This window comes from Protopterus annectens, chromosome 1.part1 (assembly GCF_019279795.1).
Source record: "Protopterus annectens isolate FY-2018-M chromosome 1.part1, PAN1.0, whole genome shotgun sequence".
In the NCBI taxonomy this organism is placed as follows: domain Eukaryota; kingdom Metazoa; phylum Chordata; order Ceratodontiformes; family Protopteridae; genus Protopterus; species Protopterus annectens.
Window position 1 is genome coordinate 740,759,742 of NC_056726.1, and position 20,228 is coordinate 740,779,969.

General features: G+C 39.6%; 1 pseudogene; it reads right to left on the reverse strand.

Moving 5' to 3' along the window:
* Positions 1 to 13,205: 13,205 nt before the first annotated feature.
* LOC122814980 lies at positions 13,206 to 19,323 on the reverse strand (annotated as a pseudogene).
* Positions 19,324 to 20,228: the final 905 nt, after the last annotated feature.

The following is a 20,228-nucleotide window of genomic DNA, read 5'->3' on the forward strand; positions in this document are numbered from 1 at the left end:
AAAATCAAGAACAGATGAAAAGCCACTGTCGTACTTGTGTCTACCTTGGATGGGATACTCTGCACACTTAAACTGCATAACTGCTACTTGCCTTGCTTGGACACATCTAGAGTCACTACATGGGGGAGTGGGTTGCAAAAAGTATGTCACAATTTGAAATGTCTCTGGCTGACGGTGATGGCCCTGACACATTTGTCATACCTTTCAACTGTAGAGCAAGAAATCTGGACAAAGCCATACATAGAAGTGGGACAAATGCGCAAAAATAAGGACAATTTTTAAATATTGCTCTTATAAACTTGGAAAGATAATAGAATAGTAGGCCTTGCTTTAGTATGAGTTTTCTGAGGGTATGACATTTGAAACTCAAATGTATGTCATTATTTTCTAACTTCAATCTTTAATGATGTGCCACTAATTTGCCAGAAAAACACAATTCTATGAAAAACGGCCCAAAAATGTGATGCAAAAATATAAAATAGCCATAAAATATAGCTAGGAACCTATCAAAGAAGAGACACTTTTTTAATATTAGTAATGTTAACATGATCAGCTGACAAAATAAGAGAATATACATGCATTTCTGAAATAAAAGTAATCAATATTTCTGATTATTACAGTTATTTATTAATTGTAAACCCTACACATTTTCTTCCAAAATTGCCATTTTTGCAGAGGGATTATTAGGGGGAGAGCAACATTTTGAGCCAAAATCAGGAACAATTGAGAGGTTTGGATATGCCTAATTCTATAAAGTGATTTATTTGCACGTACCTCTCAACCTCTTAGTGCAGGAAATCTGGACAAGGCCAAATATATTGGGGAACATGCAAACAGTACTAAAAATTGCTCTTGTATAAACTTAGACAGTTGATAGAATACCAGGTCTTACTTTAGCATGCATTTTTCTGAAGGTTATGAAGTCTGAAACTCAATGTCTCTCATTATTTAGTGACTTCATTCCTTAACAATTTGCCAGAAAACCACAAATTTTATGAGGAACAAACCAAAAATACGAAGCAAAAATCTATTCATTCTGTGAAAATCTGGACAGTTTAGAGTTATAGTTCAGCCGGGGCTGTCTTTGAGTTTGCCACCGTTCCGCTATCACAAAATAATGGTCAAATGTAGCCTCCCCTGCAGCGATTCCAATGTCCCATTACTTGGCTATTTTGCCCCATTTATCATAAACACTGTAATGTGCATACTGCATTACTTCTATAATGATTTGGATTTCATTTGAAAGCTTTATTTTGCATTTTACAGGACAAACACTAATAGACGTCTGCTAAACAAAGCAATGCAGTCTCATAATGAAAATAGACTTAGCATTAAAACTTCTCTGCCCTTGAAACTCACATTCATTGAAACAGCATTGAAACGCACATTCAAAGAAAATACATTTCGCCAGTGGCAGATAAATATTAACTTTGGGCTGTTTTCAAATCATAGGCCTCTTGCACATGAAACATACATGTGTTCTTTGATACACATTCCTGAGTGTATTAAATTATATTCCTTGTATAGTGCAGTACAGTTGTTAGAGGGCATTTTGCATTTATTATTTTAAACATTTTTCTGGTAAACAATGAAACAAAATGCATGCACCAATAATGACAAAACTGCCCAATTGAGAACACTTCCTTCATAAAAGTCTACTCAAACTTCTACAATCCACCAGTATCAGTAAATATGCACAATTTCTGCAGAAATAAAAGTCATCTAAATAATTCCATATTAAAGAGATCTGTAACTAATGAAGAGGATGCAGCTAGCCAATAACTTTATATTTCATTGTTTAATCTACAAATAAAGTGCCTGCTGCCCTTGAGGAATAAATTGCCTATGTTACATTAAAAAAATGATAAGCTAGTAATATTGCAACAGGGAATGGATGGTAAACTGATAACAGGTTCAGAATTACTAAGTATCTTCACCAAAGTGGACATTTTCAGGACTGCAGCATCTACCCCCTTTACAACACAGTACAATATCAGCAATGCATCTGCATACTGTGGGAGTAGAACCCACAGCCTTCTGCATCAAAAGCCAGTACACTACTTGTTGTTCTATTAAAAATGCAAGCTGACTCAGCATAAGCAGCACTAAACTTCTCTTCCCCTGAAGCTCTCAGCTCCTTATAAAATCCACTCGACACTCAACTGCATCTCTCAACTTTGCAGCACAAGAAATCTGGAAAAAGCCAAAATTTATTGGGGGGTTGGGCAAAAGCCCAAAAAACAGGGATACATTTTAAACATTGCTTGTATAATCTTGGAAAGTTGCTAGAATAAAATTCTAGATTACCACCATACAGTTCACTGCTAAGAATTGAACCTAGGACCCTGTGCAAAACAGTAGGAGCAAAAAGCCACTATGTGAAATCAGTTGTTGCCTGAAAGAGAGGAAGACTGAAACTTAAATGGCTACCATTCAGTGAATTCAGTTCTCAGCCATAGCTCTCAGTCTCTTAGCACAAAACACCTGGACATAGACAATAATGGGGGAATACAGCCCCAAACATTTTCAGTGAATTCAGTTCTCAGCCATAGCACTTAACCTCTTAGCACAAAATACCTGGATGAATCCAATAATGGGGGAATACAGCCCCCGAACATATTCAGTGAATTTAGTTCTCACCATAGCTGTCAACCTCTTAGCACATAAAACCTGGACAAAGCCAATAATGGTGGAATACAGCCCTCAAATTAGGGACAAATTTCAAATATTCATCTTATAAACTTAGAAAATTGCTAGAATAAAATATTTTGAATTACAATGTACTGTCTAAAGAATATAAAGTCTGAAATTCAAATGCCTATCATTTTATTTAACATTTGTTAACTAGGAAAGTCTGACTTGGAACAAAGCTAATTTTCAGCACAGGCCTAGGGAGAAACACTCCAGACACATGTCTTTGTAACATGGGAGAAAACCAGAGGACCCAGAGAAAACCCACACAAACACAGAGATGACATGCAGACTCCACCAAAAGGCACTCCAGCCAAGAATCAAACCAGAGAATTTCTAGCTGTGAGATAAAAATTCTACCATTGCATCATCAATTATTCAGTGAATTATTTCAGAAAACCACAGATTTTATGAGAAACAGAACAGAACAAACATATGAGGCAAAACTATGAAAAGTTTTTACAAATGGTGGTGGATAGGGAATTCAGGCTTTTGCTACCTGCACCCAAGGTACAGGGTTTGAGCCTGAGTTATTCTCTAACCACCATCAGATATACTTGCTGAGGTTTCTCTAGCCACCAGTATAAGGAGTACTCTAAGGCAAACACAATCTATAATAATTATTTATCTGAGTCCCTTTGTTATCCAAATCATGTCATCAGCATCTCTTTCAAGATCATTCCCATGAGCTTCCCTATAAATGTTGTAAAGTTCACTGGCCTTTAATGTCGTGGTGTGTCCAACTCCTCTGGAAATATTTTGTGAAAAAATACTGTATGATCTTTACCCAGTGTGCATCCAGAGTCCAGGGACATACTAATGAGATAGATACTCATTCTACAAAGCCCTCAGAAAACCTCTGGAGTACTTGATGGTAAATGCTACCTGCTGCAGCATTTGCATTCATTCTCAGCAATTTTCATTCCACAGCATACCCTTTCTTTGCAACTCTTCAAATCTTTCACCTCTCCTTCCCTTATCCACACTGTACTCATATGCATTTTCCATTTCTCTTTTGCATTTTTGACCTATTATTCCTTTATCCATACTGTGCTGTTCTTTATTTCCCTCTCTCTTTTGCAACTTTCAACTCTCCTTCCCTTATCCATGCTGTACATTTCTATATTTGCCTTACTTTATTGCATCTTTCACCTCTCCTTCCCTTATCAATACTGTGCTCTTCTATATATTGCCTTTCTCTTGTTTGAACACTTGAGTATTTGCTTCAAGTCACTGTCTCATTCCTTCAACATTATCGACTCTTTGTATCCACACATCCATTTAAAGCACATTTTAATTTTTAGTTTTTCATTAGAACGCACTAGTTTCATATGCCTGTTTTCAGTCTGATGTAAACAATATAAATAACTTAGTCAGAGCTTCACAATATATACTTTATTATTAACCAGGAACATATATGAACTTCAGGATGGTAGACCTATCTCAGCTTAAACTTGTTAAAAAAAGAGTGACTGTGTCTGTCTCCATCATGAACCTAAGTTAGGAAGGAACTTTTTGTTTTCTTCTCTGTCTGACTCCTGTCTGCTTTCTCTGTTCGTAAGCAAGGCAAGCCAATTAGCCAAAAAAACAAAGTTGTTTCACCAACAGTAGCACTAGCACATAATCAAAGTACTGTGCTACAGCTACTACTACTGATTGTTTCTCACTGTCTTTTTCGAGAAGAGAGCAAAAACCAATCAGTAGCCATCCAGCTGTCTACGCCACATATGTGACTGCAGACGTAGCAGTCCAACCCCCCCTTCCACTTTAGTGTTCGGCAAAACCACATAGACTTCTGGGAATCACACTGATGCCATCTCCCCTCAAGCTGGACTGCTTGTACAGCAGTCTAGATGCAGATTTACAGAAACAACTAATTTAAAAAAAATGGAATTCAACGAGCATGAGCAGTTTGAGTTCCGGAACTTTGTGAGTCAGTCTAACTCATTTAAAGCACTGTCTGCAGCCCGCTACTAAATATTAAATAAATAATTATTTATAAATATTTTTTTTTATTTTTAAAAATGTCCAGACTTGAAACTTTTCTTTCTGGGGGGGGGGGGGGCTGCAGTCCTGCAGTCTGATGCCACGAGTCACCATTGCTTTTATGGATGCATTGCAGTCTAGTACCACTTTTTTAAGATTTACTCACCATATTGACCCACCTAAGATCCACTACTTGGACATCAAAATCAGAAAAGACCAGTAAGGTAGTATGGACACACAGATTACAAGAAGCCCACCTTTGTCACCAGCTGTCACCCTTTCTATCAAAAGAAGGGGATTGTGAAAAGCCAACTTATCAGGATTTCTAACCTGACATTTCTCACCTGTTTAACACAGTTTGACATCCTGAAATCTATGTTTTTGGAAAGAGGTGATCCTGAAACTCTTCTTGATAATCTTCAGAAGGATGTGTGGGCAATAAGTATGCACCTGTTATTAGGTATGGATACTGGCAGAAGGCAATACAGGTAGTAAGGCATATACAAAAAGCATACAGAGTGGGAGATCAGAACCTGTGGATGCTGCTGAGATGGTATTCTTAAAGGAAGGCAGAAAGGAGGAGGATAGTGGATGTTGGGGGTGTCAGGAAGAAGAAGAAGCAAGGAAAAATGCACATGTCCTTGGACAGTGGGTAAGCACAAGAAGTCTAGAAGCAGGCAAAGAAGAATTGGAGAGGCATATTTCTAAACAAAGCAGGAAATACTTGGGAATTCTGCATATGGAGCATCAAGAAAGAGCACAACATCTAGAAAGAAATAGCAATGCATGTCATCAGACTGCTAAGTACTGAAGTTACAGCCATCATCACTCAATACAAGAATGTGAAAAAAACAGCAAGGGAGCAAGAATTTTAAAATAGGTTCATGGACACGGGGACAAGATTGCAGAAACTGGCCTGAATGAAGAAAGGAGAGGAGAGAAAAATGAGAGAGCAATGGAAATATGTATCAAAATATTAAAATAGCGAAATTCCTAACAGGAGGAGGAAAACGGTAACCCTAAAGAGAAAACAAGGGCAGAGAGACAGGTATAGGATAGGAAATGAGCCACCCAACCACAGATGAGATATGGTGCACCATCCACAAGAATTGCACAGGAATATAATAATATCCTGCATTGGAATTAATAAAGTTAATAATAAGAATAACAACATATTTCTGTATAGAGATAGATAAATATAAAAAGATTTAGTTTTTAGAAAACATGTTTTATCTCTTATGATCAAGTAAATAGTTTTAAGGGGTAAAGGTAAAATATTTTTTTAATTTATTTTTTTATTATTGATTGAGTTTTTATAAAATATGTTTTATATCTTAAGATCAAATAAATAGTTTTATGGGGTAAAGCTAAAATAATTTAATGCTTGTGATTAGAAAGTTCTGTGCAAAAACTATTTCACTTTGAACAGCCAATGCTTAAGCAAATAATTAAAAGCATTCATAGTTTTTTTCAAGATAGCAAACAAGGTGATAGAAGAGATCCTGTCTTGCAACTGGCTCCCTATTGAAATGTCGGCACTCAAAATTTTGAGTGCTGAAAAGCTGAAAAGAAGACCGAAAACCCATAGAAGACCAAAGCTTGAAAATCTCTTACCCCTAAAACTTTTTTTTGCGGGGGAGGGGAGTGGAGCCCCCCCCCCCCAAACACATACCACAAAACTTATATATACCAACTCCAAGATAGACATACCTACAAGAAAAAGAATATTCCAAGAAATGGCATCTCAGACTTTGGGCCAGATTCACGAAACCTCCGTGTAAGACTTAATATGTCTTACGCAGAGGCTGTAGTTGAATGGTATGACGTCAGCGTGCCATGAATATTCATGAGGGCACGCTGACTCATCCGTAACTCTTACACGGACTAAGTAGGCAAGCATGGGGCGTGTCCGACTGCCGAGCAGTCTAAAAGTCCACGCCCCTGCAAGGTTTTAAAAAGCATAATGTCAACAGACAAGAGCAAGTCTGCTCAAATGTACTTGCACCCAACACCACACTCCCTGACACTGTAAACCCCCATCAGATATAGCTGCCCGTATTTACGCTTGTTTGCGCGGGTGTGCCCATTGCTTAACCAAAGTTAGCAATTGTGACATTGAAGAGCATATAAGAACTACTTATGCAAATTAATCCAGCTAGCAATAGTGTAATGGTAGCGCGTATGCACAAAGAGAAGGCATTCACGGTTCGAGTCCCACCACTCCCCTTCTTATTTATGTTTTAAATCAGTATTTGAAATAATACCAGACAAATATGATTAAAATTTTATTAAAAGCAGTGACATGGCCGATGTATCAGCGAAAAAAATATATATTTTGAAAAGACCCAGATATATAATAGCCTGCCATTAAGCAACGTTTTACACAGCTAAACACAGGTGCCCATAGTTTAATAGCGCTATACCCATCTAAACAGAGGTGCCATTAGTTTAATAGCACTTTATCCAGCTAAACAGAGTTGCCCATAGTTTAATAGCGCTTTATCCAGCTAAACAGAGTTGCCCATAGTTTAATAGTGCTTCACCCAGCTAAACAGAGTTGCCCATAGTGTAATAGTGCTTTATCCAGCGCAATAGAGTTGCCCAACATTTAAAAAGCTTTACCCAGCGCAATGTGTTTGCGCAGATGTGCGCACCGCATCAACCAGGGCACCGGAGGGCACAGGGGAGCAACGTAGAGCTAAGTTGCTTAAACGCAGCCACACCCCCTAGCCTGTCTAGACAGTATTAAAATAAAAGAATGACAAGGTTTGAACCCAGGACCCTTTGCATCATAATCAAAGTACAGAACCACTAAGCCATGACAACATAGAGGAAACAGCCACTATTAACATACATAAACTTAGGAATGGTAGTTTAACCATTACTAAGCAGGACTGCAGTCAGCCGAGAATTTTACAAAATGGCCAATCACAAAAAAGTGCGGGAAATGCAGCATATTTAAGCCCCACAGGTGGGAATACATGCCATAACTGATTGTAGCTCACATCTGTGGTCAGAATGTCTGGTGTTGGAGAGGGAGTGTGCTTCTGAGCGCAGAGATGGGGCACTGAGGAGTCCAAATACATGGTTTGGCTCCCAGTCCACCGTCACGAGGCAAGACTCCTGCAGGGCCAGTTCCAAGGGACAGAGTACAAGGCAGAGGCTTGGAACCAGTTAGCTCGTGACCTCACCAGTGCCACAGGCATTCCCCGGACTGGTGAGCAGGTCCGTCACCACCATGCGGACCTGAAGAGACTAAAGGAGGACCGCCTGAACCAGTGGATACAGGAGGCCTGTGGGATGCGGGATGCCCCACAACTGAGTATGTAGCCATGGAATGCAGTATGTAAGGATTTAAAATGGAGTATGTATAATGGATAGGAATGTCTCAATATCCCTTCATTTACTTTACAGCTGCAGGTGACCGTGTTACAAATCAGCAAGCCTATGATGATAGGCTGCGCCGCCAGGCAGGTTAGTGATTATTCTGCATGTATTGTTATATAAAATATGGGAGAGAGCATGAAAGAAAGTGTTGCAGTCCAATAATACAGCCATAAAATGGACTGAATAAGTCCTCTGCATGTACTGTCAGATAAAAACGTTAGAGAGGCAGAAAAAGAGTGTAGTAACCCATTAAGAAAGGTAACAAATGTCTGGAATAATATCTCTGCAGGCACTGTCATATAAAATAATATGTGAGTGAGCCTGAAAAAAGAGTGTGCTAACCTATTAATAAAGGTATAATATGTCGTGAACATGTCTGCCATATATTCCGTTAAAACAAATAAAGGAGTGAGCCTGTGAAAAAGTGTGTAATGTCATTAATAAAGGTCTAAAACCCAGAGTGTGTCTGTTTCACTTAGTATGAAATGTTGTTGTACCCTTGCCTTATACAAATAGTAATGTGTTAGAAAGTGCTGGCAACCCAGAGTTCTGCAGTCCCATCTAAAGTGGGTGAGGGAAGTACTAGTAGCTGTGAAGTAAATATACAGTCCTCAACAGTCAGTTACTGGCTGGCATGCATAAGTAAATCTGGCACACGAGGAGCATGTGAATATGTTCCCCAGAAATGTAAGTGTGCTTCAATAAATGCAGGGTTCTGTACAATTAGAAGTGAAAATGTCATGTGAAAACATCCAGATATGTAGGTAAAGAAATATAAATGCAACCATGAAATATGTAGCAGTAACATCTGCATCCTGTACAGTTAGTATGTGAGATATAGGTCAAGTATAGATTGAACTAGCCAAACCCATTACACAACCTAATGCATGGTGGCAAGAGTAATAATACATGTAGGGAATATACACCTGCAGTCACTAGGAATGTAGCGTAGAGGAAAAGTGTTTATAAGATGTTAATAGAGGTTTTTTCTACACCCTACTGTTTGTGCATAAACCATGCAATTCCGCACCTCAATAGGTATGTGTAATCTTAAATATTTGTCGGGATATATGTCCTATTGTTCCATAAATATTTGCACTCATGTTGATGCATGTGCCCTGTTCAAACACCATGTTCATGGTGGCCTGTCGCTACCAATCATCCCTGCATGCGGTTGGAATAACCACTGTTGTTCAATATATGTATGTGTTATATTTGCTGTTCAACTGTTGGAACTGTGGTGTGTTGTGTTAATGGGAATATTACTGCATTCTTACAACTAATCTGGAATGCTGTTGTTTATGTTGTAATGAAGCACACTGAATCACAGAACGTATGGGAATGCCGGTCCCAGCAGACCCACCTGTCCCTCCTCAGTTGGTGAATGCACCAGGCACCAGTGGTTCTGGTGCCCAGCCCGGACTCCTCTCCTCTGTTGGTCCTGTGCCACCTTTGGGTGGAAGCACTGCAGGGGTTGGGACTCTTCCCCTCTGTGCAAGCGTGGGCGGAGAAGGGCCACCCATCACCCTTTGAAGGGTCCGGGCTGTGGTGCGTAGGGAGATCCAGTGTTCAGTCGCTGATCCCCTATGCCAGCTTGAGGGGAGAGTGACACGTCTCACGGGTGAGCCTGCCCATCCTACTCAGCCCCCAGCACAGCCACCCCCAGGGCTGTGAAGGTGCAATGGTGACTGCCCATGGGTGGGGATCTCAGTTCCACTGTTACCATCTGTGGGCTCATAGGCTTGCGATTTCCAAACAACCTTCACCGTCAATTGTGTTCACCCACCCTATGTATCGAATTCCGCCCCTGTATGTGTTTTGTTTGTCTTGTCTGTTTACCTCCCCAACCTACCTCCCCAAATATACCTATTTCCCCTACCTCACTTACCACTCTCACCTGATAAAAAAAAAAAAAAAAAAAAGGGCAATCTGTACACGAAAAAAAATTACGCCCCATACATAGCTTCCCATTTTGCACACATGTCCATAGGACATGTACACCGATAATTCTAATTGGCAGTGCAACAAACTATGTTGTCCTCACCCCTCTCTCAGGGGTGGAAGGTCTCAAAACTCACTCAAAATTTTCAACATATGCACAGCTGTTGCTGTTAAAGAAATGGGCAGCTATGGGCCTTCCTTACACCCTTCCTGCACATCATGAGCTTGTTTTCCTACTGTCTGTCCCTCTCTGTGCCCCCTTTTTTCATCACTTTCCTATCTCCCCATTTTCTTTTCTTTAAAAGAAAGTAGCACGGGGGTTAGCGGGAGTAAGCACTTTTAAGCAGGAGTTAGCGGGGATGCACGAGTGTGAGCTTGTGTGCGCTTAGCTAAGCATTGCTAAGCATCGTGCAAACCCACGCCAACCCGCTTACAACTGCTTAAAAGTGCGTTAGTCACTCTGTATGACAAGGCCCTTGTATTGCTCAGCAGCAAAATAAAAATACCCTTGTCAGTCTCGAACCCGGGACCTTGGACTCACCAGTCTGCATGCAGTACCACTAATGAAGCAACTGTTGGCCAGCATGTTTGTGAACTGGAGCTCTGAAAACCAAAACACCTCAACAAGCTAATCAAAATACATAGCTTTATTGTTCAAACCGGTTTCGGCAGAAAATGCCTTCATCAGTGAAAGATAATCAACGTTACAAAGCCAAAAAGTACATAAATATTTATATGCATCCCCAACCAATAGGAAACATGGTATGTTCCCGCTCATGAATGCTAATTACATATACATAAAGTGACAAGATGATATAGAGTTACACAAAACTATAGTAAGGGTCTAGTGAAAAACATTTCTGAAAATAATGTATAATCATGTATATTGGAGAATATACATAAAAAACTGAAAATAGAACCAGAGAATAAGCAAGGATGATAATTATATACACATAGGTAATGGAATAGTGCATGAACATGAAATTAATAATATGCCATAACAAATAGTGGAGAAATCAGGATCCAAATAAGGATCATGAAAATTAAATATGTTACAGTACAGATGTCAACTCAATTAATATAGAAAAATGTACATCATATAATGAGAAAATATTGGTACAGAAATCACATGAAAAAATAATAAGCATGTATAGGTTTCAATAGTCAAAAGATATAAAGAAACCAAATTCCTACTATGTTGAATAATAAAAAAGGGAAGATATTGACATATCAAAGAACAAGCCGAAGGACTGTATAACAAAATGCCAAATAACTAACCACATGATAGTATAAACAAACATGGTATTCAATAGTAATAATTGTATAAAAAAAGTTGTATAAGCCATAAGTGTAAAGAAACATACTAAAATAGTGTTTACAGATCAAACCATTGACAAATACAATAGTGTGAAAATTTTATATAGGTTTATAGATTAGTACTAGGCTAAATGCCCTTGCAAGCCATTTTAAGCCTAGCCAATTATCCCCTGTGAGATTCAAACCCTGTACCTTGTGCTTGTAAGGCAAACACCTTAACCATTAGGCCATCCTCCCAATCCCTTTATAGCTTTCAAAATAATATATATATCCCAGATGGGTTCCCCAACAGCTGGATATTTGACTATACCACTTGGTCATCCTGCAGCTCACACCAAGAACAAATCAGCAAACACACTTCACCTACTCACAGTTACTACAGTTCTCTTCTGGTAATACGTAACAGACTATAATGTGGGTGAAGGTTGACCCCAAAACCCATCAATACATATTAAATCATTACCCTAGTAAAACTGTATCAAGTACAAATCAGTGGAACGAGTTTGCTTATTCTTGTTAGCAGTGAGAATTGTGCTGGTCAGCAGTGCTAAGGAAACTTGTGCACAACTACAAAAGCTGATGTATACTGTGATACCTTTACAGATAGGGCACTTACAACTCAATGGTTCAAGTGGTCAAGTATACAGCAGTAAGCCCAATAATGTTATAGGATAATAACCAAAATAATTCTTACATATATTTCCTGTTTGGTAAGGAAAATGTTACAAAGGAATTCATTGGGCAAACATTCATTTACTGAAACAAATATCAGAAAATAAAATGCAACACCTGTCTTCAAGCTTCGCTGCTAAGAGGTACAGGGTCTAACTGCTGGCATTTCATGTAAATGCAATTTAAAAATCTGTTCACTACTGTAAGCATTTTGTTATCCTTCTTTAAAATGTTCAACATTAAAGCAATCTCATGTTTTCAAGTACAGTATATCACATGACATTCAAGTAGCAATGTCATGCGGTGAAATAAATACCTTTAAGGGATATTCAGGTCAAGTCAGTTGTGCCTCTTCTCAAACTGTACAGCTTTCACGTTTTGCTACAGGAGCCTTTCACCACACACTATCATCTACAAAGAAGGCATGATACATGTGTGCACACATCACCTTGGGGCTAGAACTGTTGAATGATTTTTGGATCCATTTTTGCTTCTTACTTTAATCCACTTAAAATGGGTTACTTAATTTGAAAATTTTGGGTAAATATGATCACATTGCTTTAAAGGAAAACACAGCTCATCCTTGCTGAACTGCTCTCATTCCATTATCAGGCTTCCCACTAAAAAACAGTGTTTGTACAAAGTAACTTCTGTAACTATAGAAAAGTAATACAGATGTGATGGATGTAGTGCAGCTCAATTTGCTACAGAAGTGGTTAGCCACATCTTTTGTGACAATGGGAAGGGTAGCTCTTAACAGACTACATTTGTATTACATTTTAAATACAAGACACTGCTGTCCATATAAATATATTATGTCTTTGCTTGAGGAAGGCATAAATGACACCAGTAACTGGTGGACAGGGAATAATACAACAGCTTTTTGTAATTACTGTTCATAAGTAAAATTATTTCTTACAAAACAAGAATAAAACATTTAAGAATTAAACAAAACTTTGCTGTTGTACTTACTAGGACAGACCAAACACTTAAGAACAATAATACTAAAAAAATGCAAATTCATAAAAAGTGCAATGAACATAATTCAGTATACTGAGTTGAAGCCCTTTCAAAAAGAAGGCAGAGAAGGGTGTTGCAACGTACTTTTAAAAAAGTCCTCTTCATTTCTCAGAACAGGAAAAGGCCAACAGAAAAGACCCAAATGGAGAGAGAAAAACACTTTCTCCTCAACTCCATATCCACTATCTAATCTACTCACTAGGACACAACCCATCTGCGTGAGGACAAGTACTACAATTGGCTTCCTCTTCGTTTTTTCTCCTTTCCATTTCCCATTCCACAAAGGTATCAAACAGACTTGGCCAAGCCTCATCTTCACTGTAATTGCTGAGGTCGGGCCCAATCACCTGAGTAAAATTTAGAAACATATTCCATGTGTCCCGGGAGATTCCCTTTATTCCTGAGGGGTTCTCAGTTAGGAAGTTTAACTATGGTTCCAATATAGGGGGTACATTCTGAGTAAAGACCAATCACCAAAGGGCAACTGCAATTTCTCTATGCAATGACCACTGTCCTTCTTCACAGTCTAGGCCAAACTGAAAGGTAAAACGATAGAGATCCTTACATTTTTCTTCTGATTTTGCCTCATTCAGAATACTAGAAAATCTGGCACGAATTCCCTCAATGCTGTCCGCTTGTATCGCTTTGCAGCCCTCAACAAACTCGGTCCTTGTGAACTTGCACATGGTAGCTGTCTGAAATTTCCACGCTAAAACCAACACTTTGAATTCTGTTGGATCCACCTGAAGATCATTACAAAATTTCTCCATCCCATCTTCAAGTATGGCATCATCACATTCATCCTTGTAATGCTTAAACAGTTGTTCTATCCTTTGTAATGATGCTTCGCCTATGACTATTATTCCATGGTTAAGACAAAGCTAAACGTAGTAATGCTACCTAGTAAACATCATAGGTAAGGTACGACATAGATTCCTCATAAAAGATTCTGGTTACAAGTGGTCATTCAAACCTGGTGGAAATAACGCCCCCAGTGTGATGATCCAATATTTTTCTTTATGATTGAGAATACTATACCATCCTTGAGAGTTGCTTCTGTCACCAATAATTTTGTCAATGATCATAAAAGTAAACTGAGCATTTTGATGTTTTAATGTATGTCTGTATAAGGCATTAGTTTCTTTTTTATTTTTGATGTCACTTCTATGTTCATTCATACGGGTTCTAAGTGACCTGGAGGTTTGGCCTACATAAAAGTCCGAACATTGGCAAGTAGCCAAATAAACCACCCAGCTGCTGCCGCAATTTCCAAAGATTTTACAATCGCACACTCTACTAGTGTTCTGGCTGGTAAATTGTTTAAATTTACTAATTTGTTTGCAAGAACCACAATGACCACAGGGGAATGTGCCCAACAATTCATCCCTAGACATAGTCATTTGTTTGTGTATGGCTCCCCCACTTTCCTTATGTTTGAAGTGAGAAAACAAAGAACCTAATGTTTTACCTCTCCTATATGTAAAATGACACTGTGATCCCAAAAGTGATCTGAGCTGGTCATTAGCCAAAAGAATGTTCCAATCTGTATTGAGAATGTCCCTGATGGCATTGTGATTTCTACCACAGGTGGTGACAAACCTGATGGTAGATTTAGAAGAATCGATGTTATGTGTTTTGTATTGTAATAATGTATCCCTGTCAATGTTAGTGGACCATTCCCATGCCCTAGCAATATCCTGTTATTTGTAACCTCTATTTGCAAATCTGTGATACAAATCTAAACTGGCTCGTTCTTAGTCTAGTTGTGTTGAGCTTATGCGTTTAATATGCATGAATTGTGACTTAGGTATGTTGCGGATGGTGTGGTGTGGATGCATGCTGGAAGCATGCAATAAAGTGTTATATTGGGGGTATTTACGGTATGTCTTAGTATTAAGGGTGTGACCCCTGTTTCTGGAAACTGTAACATCCAAAAAATTGATGGTTTGTAAATTGTATGTAACCATAAACTCAATTCCCCAAACATTGCCATTGAGGTATTCAACAAATTCCTCCAAGTATGTAGCATCAGCCCGCCACACCATCCAACAATGATTTAAATATCTGCGCCATATATCAATTTCCACAAGATAGATGTTATGTAGTGGATCATATATCATGCATTCTTCGAAAAAAGCCATGAATAGATTAAGTTCATAGGTTCATAGGTTCATACTAGGCTATCTGCCCGAGGGCATTTACAAGCCTAGCCCATAGTATGCCACCCCTTTAGTATGGGGAACTATACCCATTATTTTGCTGTGCCTCTGTCGAGCAGTGACACTGAGGTAATCCCTGGGGTATATCTGCGATCTCCCATCCATTGGTCAAGATTTCTCTTGAACAAGGCCAGTGCTCTGCCTCATATATACCGGATTTTGTTCCACAGCATAGGAGTCTTTGGGTGATGAATCTATCCCTCCAGCACGTCCTATTAATAGCCGTGTTGAGGTTTAAGTCTCCGCCCTTGTGGCTCTGACGGATCTAGATTTTTGAGGTGAAGTATATTCATCAAATCTGGGTTTGACATGGCCTTGTATGTTAGGCAAAGGTCACCTCTGAGCACTGAATAGAGCTGGAGTTCTTTCAGTCAGACAGCATAGGACAGATGTTTGAGACCCTTTATCCTTTTGGTGAGGAACTTTGTGGCCTCTCCAGCTGCTGCAAGTGTCGGGTCAGATACATTCGAATGGGGCATTGTACTCAATCATTGGTCTGATGAGTGATGAGTATAGGGAGACTATGACCTCCCTTGATCTAGATGAGAATCCCTTCATGATAAGGTGGGCAATGTAGAAGGTCTTCCTAACTACTTTAGGTACATGGGTGTCGAATGACAGACTACTATCAACCTGGGTCCCCAGGTCCCTGATAACTTCTTCTGTGCTCAGTGGATTGCCACCTATTTGGTAGCTAGGGGTAACCTTGTTTTTCCTGAAGGGTATGACTATGCATTTTTTGGAATTTAACTTTAGGCCATGGCTCTGGCACCAGTTATCCGTTTCTGTGAGACCCTTCTGAAGGATATCTGTGTCAGATGTGTTTTCTACTATGTTTGCAGTCATCTGCAAAGTTTGTCAGCCATAACCCTCCTGTGTTTGCTTGTACTTCTGAAAAGTAGATGCCAAACAAGAGTGGGCCCAGGACTGAGCCCTGTGGTACACCACTTGTGACAGGCTTTGAGTCTGACATGGCGCCAGCAACTCTGACCCTGTGGGTTCTGTCACTCCGCCAGGTTGCAACCCATCTTGTGATGTATTGGTTAACATTTAAGCTGATGAGTTTTTCAATGATACCCAGATCGAGGTAGGCTGTATGGACTGCCTTTCCTCATCAATGGCTTTGGTGACTGTTTAAAAGTCAACCAAGTTTAGAAGGCATGATCTGCCTTTGACAAAGCCAAACTGGGATGGATCCAAAGTCTGCAAATTCCCTATGTCTTTATTTATGAGGTCCATTATGATCCTCTCCATGGCTTTGCAGATAAGGCTTGTCAAGCTAATGGGCGGTAATTTTGTGAAGTGGGACCACAGTTGCAGCCTGGGTACATATCCAGAGGTAAGACTATGATTAAACAGCTGTCCTAGCTGTGGGTTTAATTCCTCATTGAGTTGACACCATCAGGTCCCATGGATGCTGTGAGCAGTTCTCACTTGAGATGTTTGGGGACTGCAATTATAGATATCTCTCCTTTAATTTGCACTGAACCTGTCAGCCAGTATGTTGGCAATGTCTGTAGGATCAGTAATCTTCACATCATTTTGAACTAGTTCTGAACATATCTGGGAGTTTCTTCCCAGGTTTCTAACATAGCTAAAGAAGGCCTTATGATTGTCTTTTGAGTCTTTAGCTATTTTTCTCTCAAAATTTGCTTTGGATGATTTTATGAGAGCTCTTAGTTTTTTACTTATAGTGATCAAGGGTGTCTTACCTTTTAAGGATTTTGCTCTATCTTGTAGTAGCTTCCTCCTTTTGTTGTAGAGTTTGTTTATGGCTGGAGTCCACCAGACTGGACGCTTGCCTTTGGTACAAAGAGTCTTTGTTTTGCTTGGGATTGCCTTATCCATGCAGTCCTGCAGGTGCTGGTAGAAGGCATTTGTAAGTGATTCAGCGGCTTGAGTACTGTTTTCCGGAGACCACACTAGTCTTTAGAAAAGTTCTTTACTGTGGTCTTTTTTATTTCAGGTGGGGGTGGGATGAGGACCTCCAGCGAGATTAGTTTGTGATCTGATCTCACCAGTGAGGGGTATACTTCGGTGTTGAACATTGTGCTCCCATGTTCGTGATGATGAGATCAAGTATGTTTTCTCCTCTTGTGGGGATGGTGACTAGTTGTTCCATGGCATTTGAGTTTATGAATTCCAGGAACTTTTGTGCTAGGGTGTTTGGGCTTGAGTAGTGTTCCCAGTCTATATTAGGGTAATTGAAGTCACCTAGTATGATGGTGTTTGGTGATACATTTATCCCCTCTAGTGTTTTCAGGAAGGCCATGTGAGGTTCCTGAGTTTGTGAGGGTGGCCTGTAACATGCTACTATTTGCAGAGCAGTCTTGCCTATGGTTAATTGCACCTGGATGGTCTCCGATGCATCATACCAGTCTTGAGGTGTGGGTGTCCTTGATGAATATGGATACCCTCCTTTCTTGGTATTGTCCGGGTTTTGCATGATATGAGGTAAGACCTGATAGTGCTGGGGTGCTCTCAGGAGCCTTGAACCAGGTTTCTGTCACAGCACAGACATCGATGTTCTCCATAAGCATTACCCTTTTGTGTTCTAGGGTGGTAGGTTTAGAATTTGAGCCTTGCCTAAAAAGGCCAGCATGTCATCCCAGGCAGATTGAATGACACCAGAGTTTAAGCCGATCATCTTATCTCTGTATTGTGGCATCATTCTTGGTGAAGGTAGGATACTGCTCAAGGTCAGGGTCATACCTGCCTGGGCTACATAATCAGAGAGCTCCTCAATGTCTCTTTTCATGTAGTCCAAGGAGGTATGTCTCAGGTCGTTTACACCAGCGTGGACAATGACTGAGTTGTATTTGTACCTGCTGTTGAGAGACCTGGCAGCTTACTGTGACCTTCTCCTTACTCAGTCTGGTGCAGTGTGTCTGACTATGGAGTCACCAATGACTAGTGTGTCTAGCATTGTGTTTTGCCACTGTTTGACACTCTGACTGTGAGGTCTATGTGTTGCAGGTGTTGTGTTCTGAGGTGGTGGCTGTTTGGGTGTCTGCTTTGGTGGCCTCTGCTGTTTTGGTAGATTTTTGATCAGAGCCTGTATGTCTTTGTGTGTTTATGTGTATGATTTGAGGTTGTGATGGTACTATGTGAGACTGGGTCTATAGTGTGTGGTAACCTTCTCCTCCTGACTGGTCTTGCCAGTCCTATGTTGAGAGAGCTCAGCCTATAGTTGCATCTTGTTTTGTGGGAGGAGGAGAGTACATGAGGCAATTGTAACATTGCCTCAATATTCTCAGGTTCACCAGCTGAGCAGGAGAGGACACTAGCAACTGATTAGAAGGACTAGACAAAAACTTTCAAGGTAATAAGTACTGTAGGAGCAAGTGCTAGGTTTAACAGATAGAGAATAGTGTACTTGGAGTCAAGTAGAGATGATCTTTTAGTTATAGGATATTAGATCAGTAGTATAGTTCGAGGAAGGTAGTTTTAAGGAAAATTTGAAGAGTGGACGAAATGACCCAAAATGGCCAATAAACTACAAGTTACTGCCTTAAACCATATCCGCATAAATTGGAGCAAAAGAGGCTCCCATAGCCATACCCTGGAGCTGCCAGTAACATTCCCCTTGGAAATAAAAAACATTTTTGTTCAATACATGTTCAGTCATGCAAATAAGCAAGGTATTGAACCCAGGGGAATATAAGGCAGACAGGTCTAACCAGTACTGTAGAGCTTGTAGACCTGCCCAATGTGGAATACTGGTATACAAAGCTTTGACATCTAGTGAGCACATAAGCCAACTAGGCTCCAATTGTGTATCCTGAATGATCTGTAAGAATTGTGTAGTATCCTGCAATCTCACCCTAACAAAGGTCAATAGAGGTTTAAGGTACTGAGTGAGGAACATGGATAGTGGTTCAGTTAAAGATCCAATACCAGAGACAATTGGTCTGCCCGGAGGTTTGGATATTGATTTGTGAATTTTAGGGAGTAAATATAGGACTTGTTTCTGTGGATCTTTGACCGTAAGATGTAGAACACTACTCTTGCTAATGATACCTTCTTCTTCAGCTAAATTCAGGAAGGAATCTATTTCCTTCTTGAATACTGGAGTAGGATCAATGGCCATATTCATGTAGCAACTTGTGTCAGATAATTGTGATCTACCCTCATTGAGATAATAACTCCTGTTCATAACTACTACCGCTCCACCCTTGTCTGCTTGTAAAATCTCAATATTGTGGTTGTTAAGTAGCTGTTGTAGGGCTGTAATCTCAGGCGGTGATAGATTATGTCCAAGTATGTTGAATTCCTTGTGTTGGAAATGTAAATCCCTGAGTACTGATTGCATAAAAATAGATACATATTTGTTCATTGGTGGCTGAAATTCAGATTTGAGAAATCTGAATTCATTAGATCTTTGAGACTTCCTATCAGGAAAAAAAACAATTTTAAGTTCAAATTGCGACAGAAACTGATAACATCTGTGACAATGTTGTATTCATCAGAGAAAAACCCGGGTACAAAACCAAGTCCTTTATTCAAAAGTTCTTCTTGTTCATGAGACAATGTTACATTAGACAAATTTAAAACATTTTGATAAACACAATTAGTTATGTTAAGAGGCTCTGAATCAACCCCTCCAGGGAGTTGGATTTTGTTCCTGTGCTTATGTTTGCGCCCACCTCGACGCCTTGTGCCATTTCTAAAGTGACTGTCATGTTCGATCTTTTCCGATTAGGTGATTCCTTATTTCAAATACTATCATTATCTGTATATGAGGAATCCTCACCTGATGTGCTTGTATTGGACTTGTCTCTAGTTTTTAAGATTGATCTGGGTCTTTTTCTAGTTCTAATATTTGTGGACCCCTGACTGGCATCCATAAATCTAACTGTTCTATGTAACTCAAAAGGGCGTCCTCTCTAATAATCTGAGTTGCCCCTGTTAAATTTTTTGATTTTTCTTTCTCTGGTTATTTTCTCATGATTTGCCAGCTCCTGTGACAATTTTTTGGTAGATTCGTGGAATGTA